The following is a 25,968-nucleotide window of genomic DNA, read 5'->3' on the forward strand; positions in this document are numbered from 1 at the left end:
CACAGGCTCGATGGCACAGCTGTGACCAAAGTGACTAGAAGATAAGTGAGATTTTGAATTTCTGCTCACACTAGTGGACACTGGACACTTTTGGATTGTGTGAGGCCCACTGAATATCTGAGCGCTATGTCACAGGCTCGATGGCACAGCTGTGACCAAAGTGACTAGAGGATAAGTGAGATTTTGAATTTCTGCAGACACTTGTGGACACTGGACACTTTTGGATTGTGTGAGGCCCACTGAATATCTGAGCGCTATGTCACAGGCTCGATGGCACAGCTGTGACCAAAGTGACTAGAGGATAAGTGAGATTTTGAATTTCTGCAGACACTTGTGGACACTGGACACTTTTGGATTGTGTGAGGCCCACTGAATATCTGAGCGCTATGTCACAGGCTCGATGGCACAGCTGTGACCAAAGTGACCAGAGGATAAGTGAGATTTTGAATTTCTGCTCACACTAGTGGACACTGGACACTTTTGGATTGTGTGAGGCCCACTGAATATCTGAGTGCTATGTCACAGGCTCGATGGCACAGCTGTGACCAAAGTGACTAGAGGATAAGTGAGATTTTGAATTTCTGCAGACACTTGTGGACACTGGACACTTTTGGATTGTGTGAGGCCCACTGAATATCTGAGCGCTATGTCACAGGCTCGATGGCACAGCTGTGACCAAAGTGACTAGAGGATAAGTGAGATTTTGAATTTCTGCAGACACTTGTGGACACTGGACACTTTTGGATTGTGTGAGGCCCACTGAATATCTGAGCACTATGTCACAGGCTCGATGGCACAGCTGTGACCAAAGTGACTAGAGGATAAGTGAGATTTTGAATTTCTGCTCACACTAGTGGACACTGGACACTTTTGGATTGTGTGAGGCCCACTGAATATCTGAACTTTATGTCACAGGCTCGATGGCACAGCTGTGACCAAAGTGACTAGAGGAAAAGTGAGATTTTGAATTTCTGCAGCAGACACTTGTGGACACTGGACACTTTTGGATTGTGTGAGGCCCACTGAATATCTGAGCGCTATGTCACAGGCTCGATGGCACAGCTGTGACCAAAGTGACTAGAGGATAAGTGAGATTTTGAATTTCTGCAGACACTTGTGGACACTGGACACTTTTGGATTGTGTGAGGCCCACTGAATATCTGAGCGCTATGTCACAGGCTCGATGGCACAGCTGTGACCAAAGTGACTAGAGGATAAGTGAGATTTTGAATTTCTGCAGACACTTGTGGACACTGGACACTTTTGGATTGTGTGAGGCCCACTGAATATCTGAGCGCTATGTCACAGGCTCGATGGTACAGCTGTGACCAAAGTGACTAGAGGATAAGTGAGATTTTGAATTTCTCCAGACACTTGTGGACACTGGACACTTTTGGATTGTGTGAGGCCCACTGAATATCTGAGCGCTATGTCACAGGCTCGATGGCACAGCTGCGACCAAAGTGACTAGAGGATAAGTGAGATTTTGAATTTCTGCTCACACTAGTGGACACTGGACACTTTTGGATTGTGTGAGGCCCACTGAATATCTGAGCGCTATGTCACAGGCTCGATGGCACAGCTGTGACCAAAGTGACTAGAGGATAAGTGAGATTTTGAATTTCTGCAGACACTTGTGGACACTGGACACTTTTGGATTGTGTGAGGCCCACTGAATATCTGAGCGCTATGTCACAGGCTCGATGGCACAGCTGTGACCAAAGTGACTAGAAGATAAGTGAGATTTTGAATTTCTGCTCACACTAGTGGACACTGGACACTTTTGGATTGTGTGAGGCCCACTGAATATCTGAGCGCTATGTCACAGGCTCGATGGCACAGCTGTGACCAAAGTGACTAGAGGATAAGTGAGATTTTGAATTTCTGCAGACACTTGTGGACACTGGACACTTTTGGATTGTGTGAGGCCCACTGAATATCTGAGCGCTATGTCACAGGCTCGATGGCACAGCTGTGACCAAAGTGACTAGAGGATAAGTGAGATTTTGAATTTCTGCAGACACTTGTGGACACTGGACACTTTTGGATTGTGTGAGGCCCACTGAATATCTGAGCGCTATGTCACAGGCTCGATGGCACAGCTGTGACCAAAGTGACCAGAGGATAAGTGAGATTTTGAATTTCTGCTCACACTAGTGGACACTGGACACTTTTGGATTGTGTGAGGCCCACTGAATATCTGAGTGCTATGTCACAGGCTCGATGGCACAGCTGTGACCAAAGTGACTAGAGGATAAGTGAGATTTTGAATTTCTGCAGACACTTGTGGACACTGGACACTTTTGGATTGTGTGAGGCCCACTGAATATCTGAGCGCTATGTCACAGGCTCGATGGCACAGCTGTGACCAAAGTGACTAGAGGATAAGTGAGATTTTGAATTTCTGCAGACACTTGTGGACACTGGACACTTTTGGATTGTGTGAGGCCCACTGAATATCTGAGCACTATGTCACAGGCTCGATGGCACAGCTGTGACCAAAGTGACTAGAGGATAAGTGAGATTTTGAATTTCTGCTCACACTAGTGGACACTGGACACTTTTGGATTGTGTGAGGCCCACTGAATATCTGAACTTTATGTCACAGGCTCGATGGCACAGCTGTGACCAAAGTGACTAGAGGAAAAGTGAGATTTTGAATTTCTGCAGCAGACACTTGTGGACACTGGACACTTTTGGATTGTGTGAGGCCCACTGAATATCTGAGCGCTATGTCACAGGCTCGATGGCACAGCTGTGACCAAAGTGACTAGAGGATAAGTGAGATTTTGAATTTCTGCAGACACTTGTGGACACTGGACACTTTTGGATTGTGTGAGGCCCACTGAATATCTGAGCGCTATGTCACAGGCTCGATGGCACAGCTGTGACCAAAGTGACTAGAGGATAAGTGAGATTTTGAATTTCTGCTCACACTAGTGGACACTGAACACTTTTGGATTGTGTGAGGCCCACTGAATATCTGAATGCTATGTCACAGGCTCGATGGCACAGCTGTGACCAAAGTGACTAGAGGATAAGTGAGATTTTGAATTTCTGCAGCAGACACTTGTGGACACTGGACACTTTTGGATTGTGTGAGGCCCACTGAATATCTGAGCGCTATGTCACAGGCTCGATGGCACAGCTGTGACCAAAGTGACTAGAGGATAAGTGAGATTTTGAATTTCTGCTCACACTAGTGGACACTGGACACTTTTGGATTGTGTGAGGCCCACTGAATATCTGAGCGCTATGTCACAGGCTCGATGGCACAGCTGTGACCAAAGTGAGTAGAGGATAAGTGAGATTTTGAATTTCTGCAGACACTTGTGGACACTGGACACTTTTGGATTGTGTGAGGCCCACTGAATATCTGAGCGCTATGTCACAGGCTCGATGACACAGCTGTGACAAAAGTGTCTAGAGGATAAGTGAGATTTTGAATTTCTGCAGACACTTGTGGACACTGGACACTTTTGGATTGTGTGAGGCCCACTGAATATCTGAGTGCTATGTCACAGGCTCGATGGCACAGCTGCGACCAAAGTGACTAGAGGATAAGTGAGATGTTGAATTTCTGCTCACACTAGTGGACACTGGACACTTTTGGATTGTGTGAGGCCCACTGAATATCTGAGCGCTATGTCACAGGCTCGATGGCACAGCTGTGACCAAAGTGACTAGAGGATAAGTGAGATTTTGAATTTCTGCAGACACTTGTGGACACTGGACACTTTTGGATTGTGTGAGGCCCACTGAATATCTGAGCGCTATGTCACAGGCTCGATGGCACAGCTGTGACCAAAGTGACTAGAGGATAAGTGAGATTTTGAATTTCTGCTCACACTAGTGGACACTGGACACTTTTGGATTGTGTGAGGCCCACTGAATATCTGAGCGCTATGTCACAGGCTCGATGGCACAGCTGTGACCAAAGTGACTAGAGGATAAGTGAGATTTTGAATTTCTGCAGCAGACACTTGTGGACACTGGACACTTTTGGATTGTGTGAGGCCCACTGAATATCTGAGCGCTATGTCACAGGCTCGATGGCACAGCTGTGACCAAAGTGACTAGAGGATAAGTGAGATTTTGAATTTCTGCAGACACTTGTGGACACTGGACACTTTTGGATTGAGTGAGGCCCACTGAATATCTGAGCGCTATGTCACAGGCTCGATGGCACAGCTGTGACCAAAGTGACTAGAGGATAAGTGAGATTTTGAATTTCTACTCACACTAGTGGACACTGGACACTTTTGGATTGTGTGAGGCCCACTGAATATCTGAGCGCTATGTCACAGGCTCGATGGCACAGCTGTGACCAAAGTGACTAAAGGATGAGTGAGATTTTGAATTTCTGCAGACACTTGTGGACACTGGACACTTTTGGATTGTGTGAGGCCCACTGAATATCTGAGCGCTATGTCACAGGCTCGATGGCACAGCTGTGACCAAAGTGACTAGAGGATAAGTGAGATTTTGAATTTCTGCAGACACTTGTGGACACTGGACACTTTTGGATTGTGTGAGGCCCACTGAATATCTGAGCGCTATGTCACAGGCTCGATGGCACAGCTGTGACCAAAGCGACTAGAGGATAAGTGAGATTTTGAATTTCTGCAGACACTTGTGGACACTGGACACTTTTGGATTGTGTGAGGCCCAGTGAATATCTGAGCGCTATGTCACAGGCTCGATGGTACAGCTGTGACCAATGTGACTAGAGGATAAGTGTGATTTTGAATTTCTGCAGACACTTGTGGACACTGAACACTTTTGGATTGTGTGAGGCCCACTGAATATCTGAGCGCTATGTCACAGGCTCGATGGCACAGCTGCGACCAAAGTGACTAGAGGATAAGTGAGATTTTGAATTTCTGCTCACACTAGTGGACACTGGACACTTTTGGATTGTGTGAGGCCCACTGAATATCTGAGCGCTATGTCACAGGCTCGATGGCACAGCTGTGACCAAAGTGACTAGAGGATAAGTGAGATTTTGAATTTCTGCAGACACTTGTGGACACTGGACACTTTTGGATTGTGTGAGGCCCACTGAATATCTGAGCGCTATGTCACAGGCTCGATGGCACAGCTGTGACCAAAGGGACTAGAAGATAAGTGAGATTTTGAATTTCTGCTCACACTAGTGGACACTGGACACTTTTGGATTGTGTGAGGCCCACTGAATATCTGAGCGCTATGTCACAGGCTCGATGGCACAGCTGTGACCAAAGTGACTAGAGGATAAGTGAGATTTTGAATTTCTGCAGACACTTGTGGACACTGGACACTTTTGGATTGTGTGAGGCCCACTGAATATCTGAGCGCTATGTCACAGGCTCGATGGCACAGCTGTGACCAAAGTGACTAGAGGATAAGTGAGATTTTGAATTTCTGCAGACACTTGTGGACACTGGACACTTTTGGATTGTGTGAGGCCCACTGAATATCTGAGCGCTATGTCACAGGCTCGATGGCACAGCTGTGACCAAAGTGACTAGAGGATAAGTGAGATTTTGAATTTCTGCTCACACTAGTGGACACTGGACTCTTTTGGATTGTGTGAGGCCCACTGAATATCTGAGTGCTATGTCACAGGCTCGATGGCACAGCTGTGACCAAAGTGACTAGAGGATAAGTGAGATTTTGAATTTCTGCAGACACTTGTGGACACTGGACACTTTTGGATTGTGTGAGGCCCACTGAATATCTGAGCGCTATGTCATAGGCTCGATGGCACAGCTGTGACCAAAGTGACTAGAGGATAAGTGAGATTTTGAATTTCTGCAGACACTTGTGGACACTGGACACTTTTGGATTGTGTGAGGCCCACTGAATATCTGAGCACTATGTCACAGGCTCGATGGCACAGCTATGACCAAAGTGACTAGAGGATAAGTGAGATTTTGAATTTCTGCTCACACTAGTGGACACTGGACACTTTTGGATTGTGTGAGGCCCACTGAATATCTGAGCTTTATGTCACAGGCTCGATGGCACAGCTGTGACCAAAGTGACTAGAGGAAAAGTGAGATTTTGAATTTCTGCAGCAGACACTTGTGGACACTGGACACTTTTGGATTGTGTGAGGCCCACTGAATATCTGAGCGCTATGTCACAGGCTCGATGGCACAGCTGTGACCAAAGTGACTAGAGGATAAGTGAGATTTTGAATTTCTGCAGACACTTGTGGACACTGGACACTTTTGGATTGTGTGAGGCCCACTGAATATCTGAGCGCTATGTCACAGGCTCGATGGCACAGCTGCGACGAAAGTGACTAGAGGATAAGTGAGATTTTGAATTTCTGCTCACACTAGTGGACACTGGACACTTTTGGATTGTGTGAGGCCCACTGAATATCTGAGCGCTATGTCAAATGCTCGATGGCACAGCTGTGACCAAAGTGACTAGAGGATAAGTAAGATTTTGAATTTCTGAAGACACTTGTGGACACTGGACACTTTTGGATTGTGTGAGGCCCACTGAATATCTGAGCGCTATGTCACAGGCTCGATGGCACAGCTGTGACCAAAGTGACTAGAGGATAAGTAAGATTTTGAATTTCTGCTCACACTAGTGGACACTGGACACTTTTGGATTGAGTGAGGCCCACTGAATATCTGAGCGCTATGTCACAGGCTCGATGGCACAGCTGTGACCAAAGTGACTAGAGGATATGTGAGATTTTGAATTTCTGCAGACACTTGTGGACACTGGACACTTTTGGATTGTGTGAGTCCCACTGAATATCTTAGCGCTATGTCACAGGCTCGATGGCACAGCTGTGACCAAAGTGACTAGAGGATAAGTGAGATTTTGAATTTCTGCAGACACTTGTGGACACTGGACACTTTTGGATTGTGTGAGGCCCACTGAATATCTGAGCGCTATGTCACAGGCTCGATGGCACAGCTGTGAACAAAGTGACTAGAGGATAAGTGAGATTTTGAATTTCTGCAGACACTTGTGGACACTGGACACTTTTGGATTGTGTGAGGCCCACTGAATATCTGAGCACTATGTCACAGGCTCGATGGCACAGCTGTGACCAAAGTGACTAGAGGATAAGTGAGATTTTGAATTTCTGCTCACACTAGTGGACACTGGACACTTTTGGATTGTGTGAGGCCCACTGAATATCTGAGCTTTATGTCACAGGCTCGATGGCACAGCTGTGACCAAAGTGACTAGAGGATAAGTGAGATTTTGAATTTCTGCAGCAGACACTTGTGGACACTGGACACTTTTGGATTGTGTGAGGCCCACTGAATATCTGAGCGATATGTCACAGGCTCGATGGCACAGCTGTGACCAAAGTGACTAGAGGATAAGTGAGATTTTGAATTTCTGCAGACACTTGTGGACACTGGACACTTTTGGATTGTGTGAGGCCCACTGAATATCTGAGCGCTATGTCACAGGCTCGATGGCACAGCTGCGACGAAAGTGACTAGAGGATAAGTGAGATTTTGAATTTCTGCTCACACTAGTGGACACTGGACACTTTTGGATTGTGTGAGGCCCACTGAATATCTGAGCGCTATGTCACAGGCTCGATGGCACAGCTGTGACCAAAGTGAGAAGAGGATAAGTGAGATTTTGAATTTCTGCAGACACTTGTGGACACTGGACACTTTTGGATTGTGTGAGTCCCACTGAATATCTGAGCGCTATGTCACAGGCTCAATGGCACAGCTGTGACCAAAGTGACTAGAGGATAAGTGAGATTTTGAATTTCTGCAGACACTTGTGGACACTGGACACTTTTGGATTGTGTGAGGCCCACTGAATATCTGAGCGCTATGTCACAGGCTCGATGGCACAGCTGTGACCAAAGTGACTAGAGGATAAGTGAGATTTTGAATTTCTGCAGACACTTGTGGACACTGTACACTTTTGGATTGTGTGAGGCCCACTGAATATCTGAGCACTATGTCACAGGCTCGATGGCACAGCTGTGACCAAAGTGACCAGAGGATAAGTGAGATTTTGAATTTCTGCTCACACTAGTGGACACTGGACACTTTTGGATTGTGTGAGGCCCACTGAATATCTGAGCTTTATGTCACAGGCTCGATGGCACAGCTGTGACCAAAGTGACTAGAGGATAAGTGAGATTTTGAATTTCTGCAGCAGACAATTGTGGACACTGGACACTTTTGGATTGTGTGAGGCCCACTGAATATCTGAGCGCTATGTCACAGGCTCGATGGCACAGCTGTGACCAAAGTGACTAGAGGATAAGTGAGATTTTGAATTTCTGCTGACACTTGAGGACACTGGACACTTTTGGATTGTGTGAGGCCCACTGAATATCTGAGCGCTATGTCACAGGCTCGATGGCACAGCTGCGACGAAAGTGACTAGAGGATAAGTGAGATTTTGAATTTCTGCTCACACTAGTGGACACTGGACACTTTTGGATTGTGTGAGGCCCACTGAATATCTGAGCGCTATGTCACAGGCTCGATGGCACAGCTGTGACCAAAGTGACTAGAGGATAAGTGAGATTTTGAATTTCTGAAGACACTTGTGGACACTGGACACTTTTGGATTGTGTGAGGCCCACTGAATATCTGAGCGCTATGTCACAGGCTCGATGGCACAGCTGTGACCAAAGTGACTAGAGGATAAGTGAGATTTTGAATTTCTGCTCACACTAGTGGACACTGGACACTTTTGGATTGAGTGAGGCCCACTGAATATCTGAGCGCTATTTCACAGGCTCGATGGCACAGCTGTGACCAAAGTGACTAGAGGATAAGTGAGATTTTGAATTTCTGCAGACACTTGTGGACACTGGACACTTTTGGATTGTGTGAGTCCCACTGAATATCTGAGCGCTATGTCACAGGCTCGATGGCACAGCTGTGACCAAAGTGACTAGAGGATAAGTGAGATTTTGAATTTCTGCAGACACTTGTGGACACTGGACACTTTTGGATTGTGTGAGGCCCACTGAATAGCTGAGCGCTATGTCACAGGCTCGATGGCACAGCTGTGACCAAAGTGACTAGAGGATAAGTGAGATTTTGAATTTCTGCTCACACTAGTGGACACTGGACACTTTTGGATTGTGTGAGGCCCACTGAATATCTGAGCACTATGTCACAGGCTCGATGGCACAGCTGTGACCAAAGTGACTAGAGGATAAGTGAGACTTTTAATTTCTGCAGACACTTGTGGACACTGGACACTTTTGGATTGTGTGAGGCCCACTGAATATCTGAGCACTATGTCAAAGGCTCGATGGCATAGCTGTGACCAAAGTGACTAGAGGATAAGTGAGATTTTGAATTTCTGCTCACACTAGTGGACACTGGACACTTTTGGATTGTGTGAGGCCCACTGAATATCTGAACGCTATGTCACAGGATCGATGGCACAGCTGTGACCAAAGTGACTAGAGGATAAGTGAGATTTTGAATTTCTGCAGCAGACACTTGTGGACACTGGACACTTTTAGATTGTGTGAGGTCCACTGAATATCTGAGCGCTATGTCACAGGCTCGACGGCACAGCTGTGACCAAAGTGACTAGAGGATAAGTGAGATTTTGAATTTCTGCAGACACTTGTGGACACTGGACACTTTTGGATTGTGTGAGGCCCACTGAATATCTGAGCACTATGTCACAGGCTCGATGGCACAGCTGTGACCAAAGTGACTAGAGGATAAGTGAGATTTTGAATTTCTGCTCACACTAGTGGACACTGGACACTTTTGGATTGTGTGAGGCCCACTGAATATCTGAGCGCTATGTCACAGGCTCGATGGCACAGCTGTGACCAAAGTGACTAGAGGATAAGTGAGATTTTGAATTTCTGCAGACACTTCTGGACACTTTTGGATTGTGTGAGGCCCACTGAATATCTGAGCGCTATGTCACAGGCTCGATGGCACAGCTGTTAAAAAAGTGACTAGAGGATAAGTGAGATTTTGAATTTCTGCAGACACTTGTGGACACTGGACACTTTTGGATTGTGTTAGGCCCACTGAATATCTGAGCGCTATGTCACAGGCTCGATGGCACAGCTGTTAAAAAAGTGACTAGAGGATAAGTGAGATTTTGAATTTCTGCAGACACTTGTGGACACTGGACACTTTTGGATTGTGTGAGGCCCACTGAATATCTGAGCGCTATGTCACAGGCTCGATGGCACAGCTGTGACCAAAGTGACTAGAGGATAAGTGAGATTTTGAATTTCTGCTCACACTAGTGGACACTGGACACTTTTGGATTGTGTGAGGCCCACTGAATATATGAGCGCTATGTCACAGGCTCGATGGCACAGCTGTGACCAAAGTAACTAGAGGATAAGTGAGATTTTGAATTTCTGCAGACACTTGTGGACACTGGACACTTTTGGATTGTGTGAGGCCCACTGAATATCTGAGCGCTATGTCACAGGCTCGATGGCACAGCTGTGACCAAAGTGACTAGAGGATAAGTGAGATTTTGAATTTCTGGAGACACTTGTGGACACTGGACACTTTTGGATTGTGTGAGGCCCACTGAATATCTGAGAACTATGTCACAGGCTCGATGGCACAACTGTGACCAAAGTGACTAGAGGATAATTGAGATTTTGAATTTCTGCTCACACTAGTGGACACTGGACACTTTTGGATAGTGTGTGGCCCACTGAATATCTGAGCGCTATGTCACAGGCTCAATGGCACAGCTGTGACCAAAGTGACTAGAGGATAAGTGAGATTTTGAATTTCTGCAGACACTTGTGGACACTGGACACTTTTGGATTGTGTGAGGCCCACTGAATATCTGAGCGCTATGTCACAGGCTCGATGGCACAGCTGTTACCAAAGTGACTAGAGGATAAGTGAGATTTTGAATTTCTGCAGACACTTGTGGACACTGGACACTTTTGGATTGTGTGAGGCCCACTGAATATCTGAGCGCTATGTCACAGGCTCGATGGCACAGCTGTGACCAAAGTGACTAGAGGATAAGTGAGATTTTGAATTTCTGCTCACACTAGTGGACACTGGACACTTTTGGATTGTGTGAGGCCCACTGAATATCTGAGCGCTATGTCACAGGCTCGATGGCACAGCTGTGACCAAAGTGACTAGAGGATAAGTGAGATTTTGAATTTCTGCAGACACTTGTGGACACTGGACACTTTTGGATTGTGTGAGGCCCACTGAATATCTGAGCGCTATGTCACAGGCTCGATGGCACAGCTGTGACCAAAGTGACTAGAGGATAAGTGAGATTTTTAATTTCTTCTCACACTAGTGGACACTGAACACTTTTGGATTGTGTGAGGCCCACTGAATATCTGAACGCTATGTCACAGGCTCGATGGCACAGCTGTGACCAAAGTGACTAGAGGATAAGTGAGATTTTGAATTTCTGCAGCAGACACTTGTGGACACTGGACACTTTTGGATTGTGTGAGGCCCACTGAATATCTGAGCGCTATGTCACAGGCTCGATGGCACAGCTGTGACCAAAGTGACTACAGGATAAGTGAGATTTTGAATTTCTGCTGACACTAGTGGACACTGGACACTTTTGGATTGTGTGAGGCCCACTGAATATCTGAGCGCTATGTCACAGGCTCGATGGCACAGCTGTGACCAAAGTGACTAGAGTATAAGTGAGATTTTGAATTTCTGCAGACACTTGTGGACACTGGACACTTTTGGATTGTGTGAGGTCCACTGAATATCTGAGCGCTATGTCACAGGCTCGATGACACAGCTGTGACAAAAGTGTCTAGAGGATAAGTGAGATTTTGAATTTCTGCAGACACTTGTGGACACTGGACACTTTTGGATTGTGTGAGGCCCACTGAATATCTGAGTGCTATGTCACAGGCTCGATGGCACAGCTGCGACCAAAGTGACTAGAGGATAAGTGAGATTTTGAATTTCTGCTCACACTAGTGGACACTGGACACTTTTGGATTGTGTGAGGCCCACTGAATATCTGAGCGCTATGTCACAGGCTCGATGGCACAGCTGTGACCAAAGTGACTAGAGGATAAGTGAGATTTTGAATTTCTGCAGACACTTGTGGACACTGGACACTTTTAGATTGTGTGAGGCCCACTGAATATCTGAGCGCTATGTCACAGGCTCGATGGCACAGCTGTGACCAAAGTGACTAGAGGATAAGTGAGATTTTGAATTTCTGCTCACACTAGTGGACACTGGACACTTTTGGATTGTGTGAGGCCCACTGAATATCTGAGCGCTATGTCACAGGCTCGATGTCACAGCTGCGACCAAAGTGACTAGAGGATAAGTGAGATTTTGAATTTCTGCTCACACTAGTGGACACTGGACACTTTTGGATTGTGTGAGGCCCACTGAATATCTGAGCGCTATGTCACAGGCTCGATGGCACAGCTGTGACCAAAGTGACTAGAGGATAAGTGAGATTTTGAATTTCTGCAGACACTTGTGGACACTGGACACTTATGGATTGTGTGAGGCCCACTGAATATCTGAGCGCTATGTCACAGGCTCGATGGCACAGCTGTGACCAAAGTGACTAGAGGATAAGTGAGATTTTGAATTTCTGCAGACACTTGTGGACACTGGACACTTTTGGATTGTGTGAGGCCCACTGAATATCTGAGCGCTATGTCACAGGCTCGATGGCACAGCTGCGACCAAAGTGACTAGAGGATAAGTGAGATTTTGAATTTCTGCTCACACTAGTGGACACTGGACACTTTTGGATTGTGTGAGGCCCACTGAATATATGAGCGCTATGTCACAGGCTCGATGGCACAGCTGTGACCAAAGTGACTAGAGGATAAGTGAGATTTTGAATTTCTGCAGACACTTGTGGACACTGGACACTTTTGGATTGTGTGAGGCCCACTGAATATCTGAGCGCTATGTCACAGGCTCGATGGCACAGCTGTGACCAAAGTGACTAGAGGATAAGTGAGATTTTGAATTTCTGCTCACACTAGTGGACACTGGACACTTTTGGATTGAGTGAGGCCCACTGAATATCTGAACGCTATGTCACAGGCTCGATGGCACAGCTGTGACCAAAGTGACTAGAGGATAAGTGAGATTTTGAATTTCTGCAGACACTTGTGGACACTGGATACTTTTGGATTGTGTGAGGCCCACTGAATATCTCAGCGCTATGTCACAGGCTCGATGGCACAGCTGTGACCAAAGTGACTAGAGGATAAGTGAGATTTTGAATTTCTGCAGACACTTGTGGACACTGGACACTTTTGGATTGTGTGAGGCCCACTGAATATCTGAGCACTATGTCACAGGCTCGATGGCACAGCTGTGACCAAAGTGACTAGAGGATAAGTGAGATTTTTAATTTCTGCTCACACTAGTGGACACTGGACACTTTTGGATTGTGTGAGGCCCACTGAATATCTGAGCTTTATGTCACAGGCTCGATGGCACAGCTGTGACCAAAGTGACTAGAGGATAAGTGAGATTTTGAATTTCTGCAGCAGACACTTGTGGACACTGGACACTTTTGGATTGTGTGAGGCCCACTGAATATCTGAGCGCTATGTCACAGGCTCGATGGCACAGCTGTGACCAAAGTGACTAGAGGATAAGTGAGATTTTGAATTTCTGCAGACACTTGTGGACACTGGACACTTTTGGATTGTGTGAGGCCCACTGAATATCTGAGCACTATGTCACAGGCTCGATGGCACAGCTGCGACGAAAGTGACTAGAGGATAAGTGAGATTTTGAATTTCTGCTCACACTAGTGGACACTGGACACTTTTGGATTGTGTGAGGCCCACTGAATATCTGAGCGCTATGTCACAGGCTCGATGGCACAGCTGTGACCAAAGTGACTAGAGGATAAGTGAGATTTTGAATTTCTGCAGACACTTGTGGACACTGGACACTTTTGGATTGTGTGAGTCCCACTGAATATCTCAGCGCTATGTCACAGGCTCGATGGCACAGCTGTGATCAAAGTGACTAGAGGATAAGTGAGATTTTGAATTTCTGCAGACACTTTTGGACACTGGACACTTTTGGATTGTGTGAGGCCCACTGAATATCTGAGCACTATGTCACAGGCTCGATGGCACAGCTGTGACCAAAGTGACTAGAGGATAAGTGAGATTTTGAATTTCTGCAGACACTTGTGGACACTGGACACTTTTGGATTGTGTGAGGCCCACTGAATATTTGAGCACTATGTCACAGGCTCGATGGCACAGCTGTGACCAAAGTGACTAGAGGATAAGTGAGATTTTGAATTTCTGCTCACACTAGTGGACACTGGACACTTTTGGATTGTGTGAGGCCCACTGAATATCTGAGCTTTATGTCACAGGCTCGATGGCACAGCTGTGACCAAAGTGACTAGAGGATAAGTGAGATTTTGAATTTCTGCAGCAGACACTTGTGGACACTGGACACTTTTGGATTGTGTGAGGCCCACTGAATATCTGAGCGCTATGTCACAGGCTCGATGGCACAGCTGTGACCAAAGTGACTAGAGGATAAGTGAGATTTTGAATTTCTGCAGACACTTGTGGACACTGGACACTTTTGGATTGTGTGAGGCCCACTGAATATCTGAGCACTATGTCACAGACTCGATGGCACAGCTGCGACGAAAGTGACTAGAGGATAAGTGAGATTTTGAATTTCTGCTCACACTAGTGGACACTGGACACTTTTGGATTGTGTGAGGCCCACTGAATATCTGAGCGCTATGTCACAGGCTCGATGGCACAGCTGTGACCAAAGTGACTAGAGGATAAGTGAGATTTTGAATTTCTGAAGACACTTGTGGACACTGGACACTTTTGGATTGTGTGAGGCCCACTGAATATCTGAGCGCTATGTCACAGGCTCGATGGCACAGCTGTGACCAAAGTGACTAGAGGATAAGTGAGATTTTGAATTTCTGCTCACACTAGTGGACACTGGACACTTTTGGATTGAGTGAGGCCCACTGAATATCTGAGCGCTATTTCACAGGCTCGATGGCACAGCTGTGACCAAAGTGACTAGAGGATAAGTGAGATTTTGAATTTCTGCAGACACTTGTGGACACTGGACACTTTTGGATTGTGTGAGTCCCACTGAATATCTGAGAGCTATGTCACAGGCTCGATGGCACAGCTGTGACCAAAGTGACTAGAGGATAAGTGAGATTTTGAATTTCTGCAGACACTTGTGGACACTGGACACTTTTGGATTGTGTGAGGCCCACTGAATAGCTGAGCGCTATGTCACAGGCTCGATGGCACAGCTGTGACCAAAGTGACTAGAGGATAAGTGAGATTTTGAATTTCTGCTCACACTAGTGGACACTGGACACTTTTGGATTGTGTGAGGCCCACTGAATATCTGAGCACTATGTCACAGGCTCGATGGCACAGCTGTGACCAAAGTGACTAGAGGATAAGTGAGATTTTGAATTTCTGCAGCAGACACTTGTGGACACTGGACACTTTTGGATTGTGTGAGGCCCACTGAATATCTGAGCGCTATGTCACAGGCTCGATGGCACAGCTGTGACCAAAGTGACTAGAGTATAAGTGAGATTTTGAATTTCTGCTCACACTAGTGGACACTGGACACTTTTGGATTGTGTGAGGCCCACTGAATATCTGAACGCTATGTCACAGGATCGATGGCACAGCTGTGACCAAAGTGACTAGAGGATAAGTGAGATTTTGAATTTCTGCAGCAGACACTTGTGGACACTGGACACTTTTAGATTATGTGAGGTCCACTGAATATCTGAGCGCTATGTCACAGGCTCGATGGCACAGCTGTGACCAAAGTGACTAGAAGATAAGTGAGATTTTGAATTTCTGCTCACACTAGTGGACACTGGACACTTTTGGATTGTGTGAGGCCCACTGAATATCTGAGCGCTATGTCACAGGCTCGATGGCACAGCTGTGACCAAAGTGACTAGAGGATAAGTGAGATTTTGAATTTCTGCAGACACTTGTGGACACTGGACACTTTTGGATTGTGTGAGGCCCACTGAATATCTGAGCGCTATGTCACAGGCTCGATGGCACAGCTGTGACCAAAGTGACTAGAGGATAAGTGAGATTTTGAATTTCTGCAGACACTTGTGGACACTGGACACTTTTGCATTGTGTGAGGCCCACTGAATATCTGAGCGCTATGTCACAGGCTCGATGGCACAGCTGTGACCAAAGTGACTAGAGGATAAGTGAGATTTTGAATTTCTGCTCACACTAGTGGACACTGGACACTTTTGGATTGTGTGAGGCCCACTGAATATCTGAGTGCTATGTCACAGGCTCGATGGCACAGCTGTGACCAAAGTGACTAGAGGATATGTGAGATTTTGAATTTCTGCAGACACTTGTGGACACTGGACACTTTTGGATTGTGTGAGGCCCACTGAATATCTGAGCGCTACGTCACAGGCTCGATGGCACAGCTGTGACCAAAGTGACTAGAGGATAAGTGAGATTTTGAATTTCTGCAGACACTTGTGGACACTGGACACTTTTGGATTGTGTGAGGCCCACTGAATATCTGAGCACTATGTCACAGGCTCGATGGCACAGCTGTGACCAAAGTGACTAGAGGATAAGTGAGATTTTGAATTTCTGCTCACACTAGTGGACACTGGACACTTTTGGATTGTGTGAGGCCCACTGAATATCTGAGCTTTATGTCACAGGCTCGATGGCACAGCTGTGACCAAAGTGACTAGAGGAAAAGTGAGATTTTGAATTTCTGCAGCAGACACTTGTGGACACTGGACACTTTTGGATTGTGTGAGGCCCACTGAATATCTGAGCGCTATGTCACAGGCTCGATGGCACAGCTGTGACCAAAGTGACTAGAGGATAAGTGAGATTTTGAATTTCTGCAGACACTTGTGGACACTGGACACTTTTGGATTGTGTGAGGCCCACTGAATATCTGAGCGCTATGTCACAGGCTCGATGGCACAGCTGCGACGAAAGTGACTAGAGGATAAGTGAGATTTTGAATTTCTGCTCACACTAGTGGACACTGCACACTTTTGGATTGTGTGAGGCCCACTGAATATCTGAGCGCTATGTCATAGGCTCGATGGCACAGCTGTGACCAAAGTGACTAGAGGATAAGTGAGATTTTGAATTTCTGAAGACACTTGTGGACACTGGACACTTTTGGATTGTGTGAGGCCCACTGAATATCTGAGCGCTATGTCACAGGCTCGATGGCACAGCTGTGACCAAAGTGACTAGAGGATAAGTGAGATTTTGAATTTCTGCTCACACTAGTGGACAATGGACACTTTTGGATTGAGTGAGGCCCACTGAATATCTGAGCGCTATGTCACAGGTTCGATGGCACAGCTGTGACCAAAGTGACTAGAGGATAAGTGAGATTTTGAATTTCTGCAGACACTTGTGGACACTGGACACTTTTGGATTGTGTGAGTCCCACTGAATATCTGAGCGCTATGTCACAGGCTCGATGGCACAGCTGTGACCAAAGTGACTAGAGGATAAGTGAGATTTTGAATTTCTGCAGACACTTGTGGACACTGGACACTTTTGGATTGTGTGAGGCCCACTGAATATCTGAGCGCTATGTCACAGGCTCGATGGCACAGCTGTGACCAAAGTGACTAGAGGATAAGTGAGATTTTGAATTTCTGCAGACACTTGTGGACACTGGACACTTTTGGATTGTGTGAGGCCCACTGAATATCTGAGCACTATGTCACAGGCTCGATGGCACAGCTGTGACCAAAGTGACTAGAGGATAAGTGAGATTTTGAATTTCTGCTCACACTAGTGGACACTGGACACTTTTGGATTGTGTGAGGCCCACTGAATATCTGAGCTTTATGTCACAGGCTCGATGGCACAGCTGTGACCAAAGTGACTAGAGGATATGTGAGATTTTGAATTTCTGCAGCAGACACTTGTGGACACTGGACACTTTTGGATTGTGTGAGGCCCACTGAATATCTGAGCGATATGTCACAGGCTCGATGGCACAGCTGTGACCAAAGTGACTAGAGGATAAGTGAGATTTTGAATTTCTGCAGACACTTGTGGACACTGGACACTTTTGGATTGTGTGAGGCCCACTGAATATCTGAGCGCTATGTCACAGGCTCGATGGCACAGCTGCGACGAAAGTGACTAGAGGATAAGTGAGATTTTGAATTTCTGCTCACACTAGTGGACACTGGACACTTTTGGATTGTGTGAGGCCCACTGAATATCTGAGCGCTATGTCACAGGCTCGGTGGCACAGCTGTGACCAAAGTGAGAAGAGGATAAGTGAGATTTTGAATTTCTGCAGACACTTGTGGACACTGGACACTTTTGGATTGTGTGAGTCCCACTGAATATCTGAGCGCTATGTCACAGGCTCGATGGCACAGCTGTGACCAAAGTGACTAGAGGATAAGTGAGATATTGAATTTCTGCAGACACTTGTGGACACTGGACACTTTTGGATTGTGTGAGGCCCACTGAATATCTGAGCGCTATGTCACAGGCTCGATGGCACAGCTGTGACCAAAGTGACTAGAGGATAAGTGAGATTTTGAATTTCTGCAGACACTTGTGGACACTGGACACTTTTGGATTGTGTGAGGCCCACTGAATATCTGAGCACTATGTCACAGGCTCGATGGCACAGCTGTGACCAAAGTGACCAGAGGATAAGTGAGATTTTGAATTTCTGCTCACACTAGTGGACACTGGACACTTTTGGATTGTGTGAGGCCCACTGAATATCTGAGCTTTATGTCACAGGCTCGATGGCACAGCTGTGACCAAAGTGACTAGAGGATAAGTGAGATTTTGAATTTCTGCAGCAGACAATTGTGGACACTGGACACTTTTGGATTGTGTGAGGCCCACTGAATATCTGAGCGCTATGTCACAGGCTCGATGGCACAGCTGTGACCAAAGTGACTAGAGGATAAGTGAGATTTTGAATTTCTGCAGACACTTGAGGACACTGGACACTTTTGGATTGTGTGAGGCCCACTGAATATCTGAGCGCTATGTCACAGGCTCGATGGCACAGCTGTGACCAAAGTGACTAGAGGATAAGTGAGATTTTGAATTTCTGCTCACACTAGTGGACACTGGACACTTTTGGATTGTGTGAGGCCCACTGAATATCTGAGTGCTATGTCACAGGCTCGATGGCACAGCTGTGACCAAAGTGACTAGAGGATATGTGAGATTTTGAATTTCTGCAGACACTTGTGGACACTGGACACTTTTGGATTGTGTGAGGCCCACTGAATATCTGAGCGCTATGTCACAGGCTCGATGGCACAGCTGTGACCAAAGTGACTAGAGGATAAGTGAGATTTTGAATTTCTGCAGACACTTGTGGACACTGGACACTTTTGGATTGTGTGAGGCCCACTGAATATCTGAGCACTATGTCACAGGCTCGATGGCACAGCTGTGACCAAAGTGACTAGAGGATAAGTGAGATTTTGAATTTCTGCTCACACTAGTGGACACTGGACACTTTTGGATTGTGTGAGGCCCACTGAATATCTGAGCTTTATGTCACAGGCTCGATGGCACAGCTGTGACCAAAGTGACTAGAGGAAAAGTGAGATTTTGAATTTCTGCAGCAGACACTTGTGGACACTGGACACTTTTGGATTGTGTGAGGCCCACTGAATATCTGAGCGCTATGTCACAGGCTCGATGGCACAGCTGTGACCAAAGTGACTAGAGGATAAGTGAGATTTTGAATTTCTGCAGACACTTGTGGACACTGGACACTTTTGGATTGTGTGAGGCCCACTGAATATCTGAGCGCTATGTCACAGGCTCGATGGCACAGCTGCGACGAAAGTGACTAGAGGATAAGTGAGATTTTGAATTTCTGCTCACACCAGTGGACACTGGACACTTTTGGATTGTGTGAGGCCCACTGAATATCTGAGCGCTATGTCACAGGCTCGATGGCACAGCTGTGACCAAAGTGACTAGAGGATAAGTGAGATTTTGAATTTCTGAAGACACTTGTGGACACTGGACACTTTTGGATTGTGTGAGGCCCACTGAATATCTGAGCGCTATGTCACAGGCTCGATGGCACAGCTGTGACCAAAGTGACTAGAGGATAAGTGAGATTTTGAATTTCTGCTCACACTAGTGGACACTGGACACTTTTGGATTGAGTGAGGCCCACTGAATATCTGAGCGCTATGTCACAGGTTCGATGGCACAGCTGTGACCAAAGTGACTAGAGGATAAGTGAGATTTTGAATTTCTGCAGACACTTGTGGACACTGGACACTTTTGGATTGTGTGAGTCCCACTGAATATCTGAGCGCTATGTCACAGGCTCGATGGCACAGCTGTGACCAAAGTGACTAGAGGATAAGTGAGATTTTGAATTTCTGCAGACACTTGTGGACACTGGACACTTTTGGATTGTGTGAGGCCCACTGAATATCTGAGCGCTATGTCACAGGCTCGATGGCACAGCTGTGACCAAAGTGACTAGAGGATAAGTGAGATTTTGAATTTCTGCAGACACTTGTGGACACTGGACACTTTTTTATTGTGTGAGGCCCACTGAATATCTGAGCACTATGTCACAGGCTCGATGGCACAGCTGTGACCAAAGTGACTAGAGGATAAGTGAGATTTTGAATTTCTGCTCACACTAGTGGACACTGGACACTTTTGGATTGTGTGAGGCCCACTGAATATCTGAGCTTTATGTCACAGGCTCGATGGCACAGCTGTGACCAAAGTGACTAGAGGATAAGTGAGATTTTGAATTTCTGCAGCAGACACTTGTGGACACTGGACACTTTTGGATTGTGTGAGGCCCACTGAATATCTGAGCGATATGTCACAGGCTCGATGGCACAGCTGTGACCAAAGTGACTAGAGGATAAGTGAGATTTTGAATTTCTGCAGACACTTGTGGACACTGGACACTTTTGGATTGTGTGAGGCCCACTGAATATCTGAGCGCTATGTCACAGGCTCGATGGCACAGCTGCGACGAAAGTGACTAGAGGATAAGTGAGATTTTGAATTTCTGCTCACACTAGTGGACACTGGACACTTTTGGATTGTGTGAGGCCCACTGAATATCTGAGCGCTATGTCACAGGCTCGATGGCACAGCTGTGACCAAAGTGAGAAGAGGATAAGTGAGATTTTGAATTTCTGCAGACACTTGTGGACACTGGACACTTTTGGATTGTGTGAGTCCCACTGAATATCTGAGCGCTATGTCACAGGCTCGATGGCACAGCTGTGACCAAAGTGACTAGAGGATAAGTGAGATTTTGAATTTCTGCAGACACTTGTGGACACTGGACACTTTTGGATTGTGTGAGGCCCACTGAATATCTGAGCGCTATGTCACAGGCTCGATGGCACAGCTGTGACCAAAGTGACTAGAGGATAAGTGAGATTTTGAATTTCTGCAGACACTTGTGGACACTGGACGCTTTTGGATTGTGTGAGGCCCACTGAATATCTGAGCACTATGTCACAGGCTCGATGGCACAGCTGTGACCAAAGTGACCAGAGGATAAGTGAGATTTTGAATTTCTGCTCACACTAGTGGACACTGGACACTTTTGGATTGTGTGAGGCCCACTGAATATCTGAGCTTTATGTCACAGGCTCGATGGCACAGCTGTGACCAAAGTGACTAGAGGATAAGTGAGATTTTGAATTTCTGCAGCAGACAATTGTGGACACTGGACACTTTTGGATTGTGTGAGGCCCACTGAATATCTGAGCGCTATGTCACAGGCTCGATGGCACAGCTGTGACCAAAGTGACTAGAGGATAAGTGAGATTTTGAATTTCTGCAGACACTTGAGGACACTGGACACTTTTGGATTGTGTGAGGCCCACTGAATATCTGATCGCTATGTCACAGGCTCGATGGCACAGCTGCGACGAAAGTGACTAGAGGATAAGTGAGATTTTGAATTTCTGCTCACACTAGTGGACACTGGACACTTTTGGATTGTGTGAGGCCCACTGAATATCTGAGCGCTATGTCACAGGCTCGATGGCACAGCTGTGACCAAAGTGACTAGAGGATAAGTGAGATTTTGAATTTCTGAAGACACTTGTGGACACTGGACACTTTTGGATTGTGTGAGGCCCACTGAATATCTGAGCGCTATGTCACAGGCTCGATGGCACAGCTGTGACCAAAGTGACTAGAGGATAAGTGAGATTTTGAATTTCTGCTCACACTAGTGGACACTGGACACTTTTGGATTGAGTGAGGCCCACTGAATATCTGAGCGCTATTTCACAGGCTCGATGGCACAGCTGTGACCAAAGTGACTAGAGGATAAGTGAGATTTTGAATTTCTGCAGACACTTGTGGACACTGGACACTTTTGGATTGTGTGAGTCCCACTGAATATCTGAGCGCTATGTCACAGGCTCGATGGCACAGCTGTGACCAAAGTGACTAGAGGATAAGTGAGATTTTGAATTTCTGCAGACACTTGTGGACACAGGACACTTTTGGATTGTGTGAGGCCCACTGAATAGCTGAGCGTTATGTCACAGGCTCGATGGCACAGCTGTGACCAAAGTGACTAGAGGATAAGTGAGATTTTGAATTTCTGCTCACACTAGTGGACACTGGACACTTTTGGATTGTGTGAGGCCCACTGAATATCTGAGCACTATGTCACAGGCTCGATGGCACAGCTGTGACCAAAGTGACTAGAGGATAAGTGAGATTTTGAATTTCTGCAGACACTTGTGGACACTGGACACTTTTGGATTGTGTGAGGCCCACTGAATATCTGAGCACTATGTCAAAGGCTCGATGGCATAGCTGTGACCAAAGTGACTAGAGGATAAGTGAGATTTTGAATTTCTGCTCACACTAGTGGACACTGGACACTTTTGGATTGTGTGAGGCCCACTGAATATCTGAACGCTATGTCACAGGATCGATGGCACAGCTGTGACCAAAGTGACTAGAGGATAAGTGAGATTTTGAATTTCTGCAGCAGACACTTGTGGACACTGGACACTTTTAGATTGTGTGAGGTCCACTGAATATCTGAGCGCTATGTCACAGGCTCGATGGCACAGCTTTGACCAAAGTGACTAGAGGATAAGTGAGATTTTGAATTTCTGCAGACACTTGTGGACACTGGACACTTTTGGATTGTGTGAGGCCCACTGAATATCTGAGCACTATGTCACAGGCTCGATGGCACAGCTGTGACCAAAGTGACTAGAGGATAAGTGAGATTTTGAATTTCTGCTCACACTAGTGGACACTGGACACTTTTGGATTGTGTGAGGCCCACTGAATATCTGAGCGCTATGTCACAGGCTCGATGGCACAGCTGTGACCAAAGTGACTAGAGGATAAGTGAGATTTTGAATTTCTGCAGACACTTCTGGACACTTTTGGATTGTGTGAGGCCCACTGAATATCTGAGCGCTATGTCACAGGCTTGATGGCACAGCTGTTAAAAAAGTGACTAGAGGATAAGTGAGATTTTGAATTTCTGCAGACACTTGTGGACACTGGACACTTTTGGATTGTGTGAGGCCCACTGAATATCTGACCGCTATGTCACAGGCTCGATGGCACAGCTGTGACCAAAGTGACTAGAGGATAAGTGAGATTTTGAATTTCTGCTCACACTAGTGGACACTGGACACTTTTGGATTGTGTGAGGCCCACTGAATATATGAGCGCTATGTCACAGGCTCGATGGCACAGCTGTGACCAAAGTAACTAGAGGATAAGTGAGATTTTGAATTTCTGCAGACACTTGTGGACACTGGACACTTTTGGATTGTGTGAGGCCCACTGAATATCTGAGCGCTATGTCACAGGCTCGATGGCACAGCTGTGACCAAAGTGACTAGAGGATAAGTGAGATTTTGAATTTCTGGAGACACTCTTGGACACTGGACACTTTTGGTTTGTGTGAGGCCCACTGAATATCTGAGAACTATGTCACAGGCTTGATGGCACAACTGTGACCAAAGTGACTAGAGGATAAGTGAGATTTTGAATTTCTGCTCACACTAGTGGACACTGGACACTTTTGGATAGTGTGTGGCCCACTGAATATCTGAGCGCTATGTCACAGGCTCGATGGCACAGCTGTGACCAAAGTGACTAGAGGATAAGTGAGATTTTGAATTTCTGCAGACACTTGTGGACACTGGACACTTTTGGATTGTGTGAGGCCCACTGAATATCTGAGCGCTATGTCACAGGCTCGATGGCACAGCTGTTACCAAAGTGACTAGAGGATAAGTGAGATTTTGAATTTCTGCAGACACTTGTGGACACTGGACACTTTTGGATTGTGTGAGGCCCACTGAATATCTGAGCGCTATGTCACAGGCTCGATGGCACAGCTGTGACCAAAGTGACTAGAGGATAAGTGAGATTTTGAATTTCTGCTCACACTAGTGGACACTGGACACTTTTGGATTGTGTGAGGCCCACTGAATATCTGAGCGCTATGTCACAGGCTCGATGGCACAGCTGTGACCAAAGTGACTAGAGGATAAGTGAGATTTTGAATTTCTGCTCACACTAGTGGACACTGAACACTTTTGGATTGTGTGAGGCTCACTGAATATCTGAACGCTATGTCACAGGCTCGATGGCACAGCTGTGACCAAAGTGACTAGAGGATAAGTGAGATTTTGAATTTCTGCAGCAGACACTTGTGGACACTGGACACTTTTGGATTGTGTGAGGCCCACTGAATATCTGAGCGCTAAGTCACAGGCTCGATGGCACAGCTGTGACCAAAGTGACTAGAGGATAAGTGAGATTTTGAATTTCTGCTCACACTAGTGGACACTGGACACTTTTGGATTGTGTGAGGCCCACTGAATATCTGAGCGCTATGTCACAGGCTCGATGGCACAGCTGTGACCAAAGTGACTAGAGGATAAGTGAGATTTTGAATTTCTGCAGACACTTGTGGACACTGGACACTTTTGGATTGTGTGAGGCCCACTGAATATCTGAGCGCTATGTCACAGGCTCGATGACTCAGCTGTGACAAAAGTGTCTAGAGGATAAGTGAGATTTTGAATTTCTGCAGACACTTGTGGACACTGGACACTTTTGGATTGTGTGAGGCCCACTGAATATCTGAGTGCTATGTCACAGGCTCGATGGCACAGCTGCGACCAAAGTGACTAGAGGATAAGTGAGATTTTGAATTTCTGCTCACACTAGTGGACACTGGACACTTTTGGATTGTGTGAGGCCCACTGAATATCTGAGCGCTATGTCACAGGCTCGATGGCACAGCTGTGACCAAAGTGACTAGAGGATAAGTGAGATTTTGAATTTCTGCAGACACTTGTGGACACTGGACACTTTTGGATTGTGTGAGGCCCACTGAATATCTGAGCGCTATGTCACAGGCTCGATGGCACAGCTGTGACCAAAGTGACTAGAGGATAAGTGAGATTTTGAATTTCTGCGCACACTAGTGGACACTGGACACTTTTGGATTGTGTGAGGCCCACTGAATATCTGAGCGCTATGTCACAGGCTCGATGGCACAGCTGTGACCAAAGTGACTAGAGGATAAGTGAGATTTTGAATTTCTGCAGACACTTGTGGACACTGGACACTTTTGGATTGTGTGAGGCCCACTGAATATCTGATCGCTATGTCACAGGCTCGATGGCACAGCTGCGACGAAAGTGACTAGAGGATAAGTGAGATTTTGAATTTCTGCTCACACTAGTGGACACTGGACACTTTTGGATTGTGTGAGGCCCACTGAATATCTGAGCGCTATGTCACAGGCTCGATGGCACAGCTGTGACCAAAGTGACTAGAGGATAAGTGAGATTTTGAATTTCTGAAGACACTTGTGGACACTGGACACTTTTGGATTGTGTGAGGCCCACTGAATATCTGAGCGCTATGTCACAGGCTCGATGGCACAGCTGTGACCAAAGTGACTAGAGGATAAGTGA

This window comes from Dendrobates tinctorius, unplaced genomic scaffold (assembly GCF_039654945.1).
Source record: "Dendrobates tinctorius isolate UK_male_01 unplaced genomic scaffold, ASM3965494v1 ptg000143l, whole genome shotgun sequence".
In the NCBI taxonomy this organism is placed as follows: domain Eukaryota; kingdom Metazoa; phylum Chordata; class Amphibia; order Anura; family Dendrobatidae; genus Dendrobates; species Dendrobates tinctorius.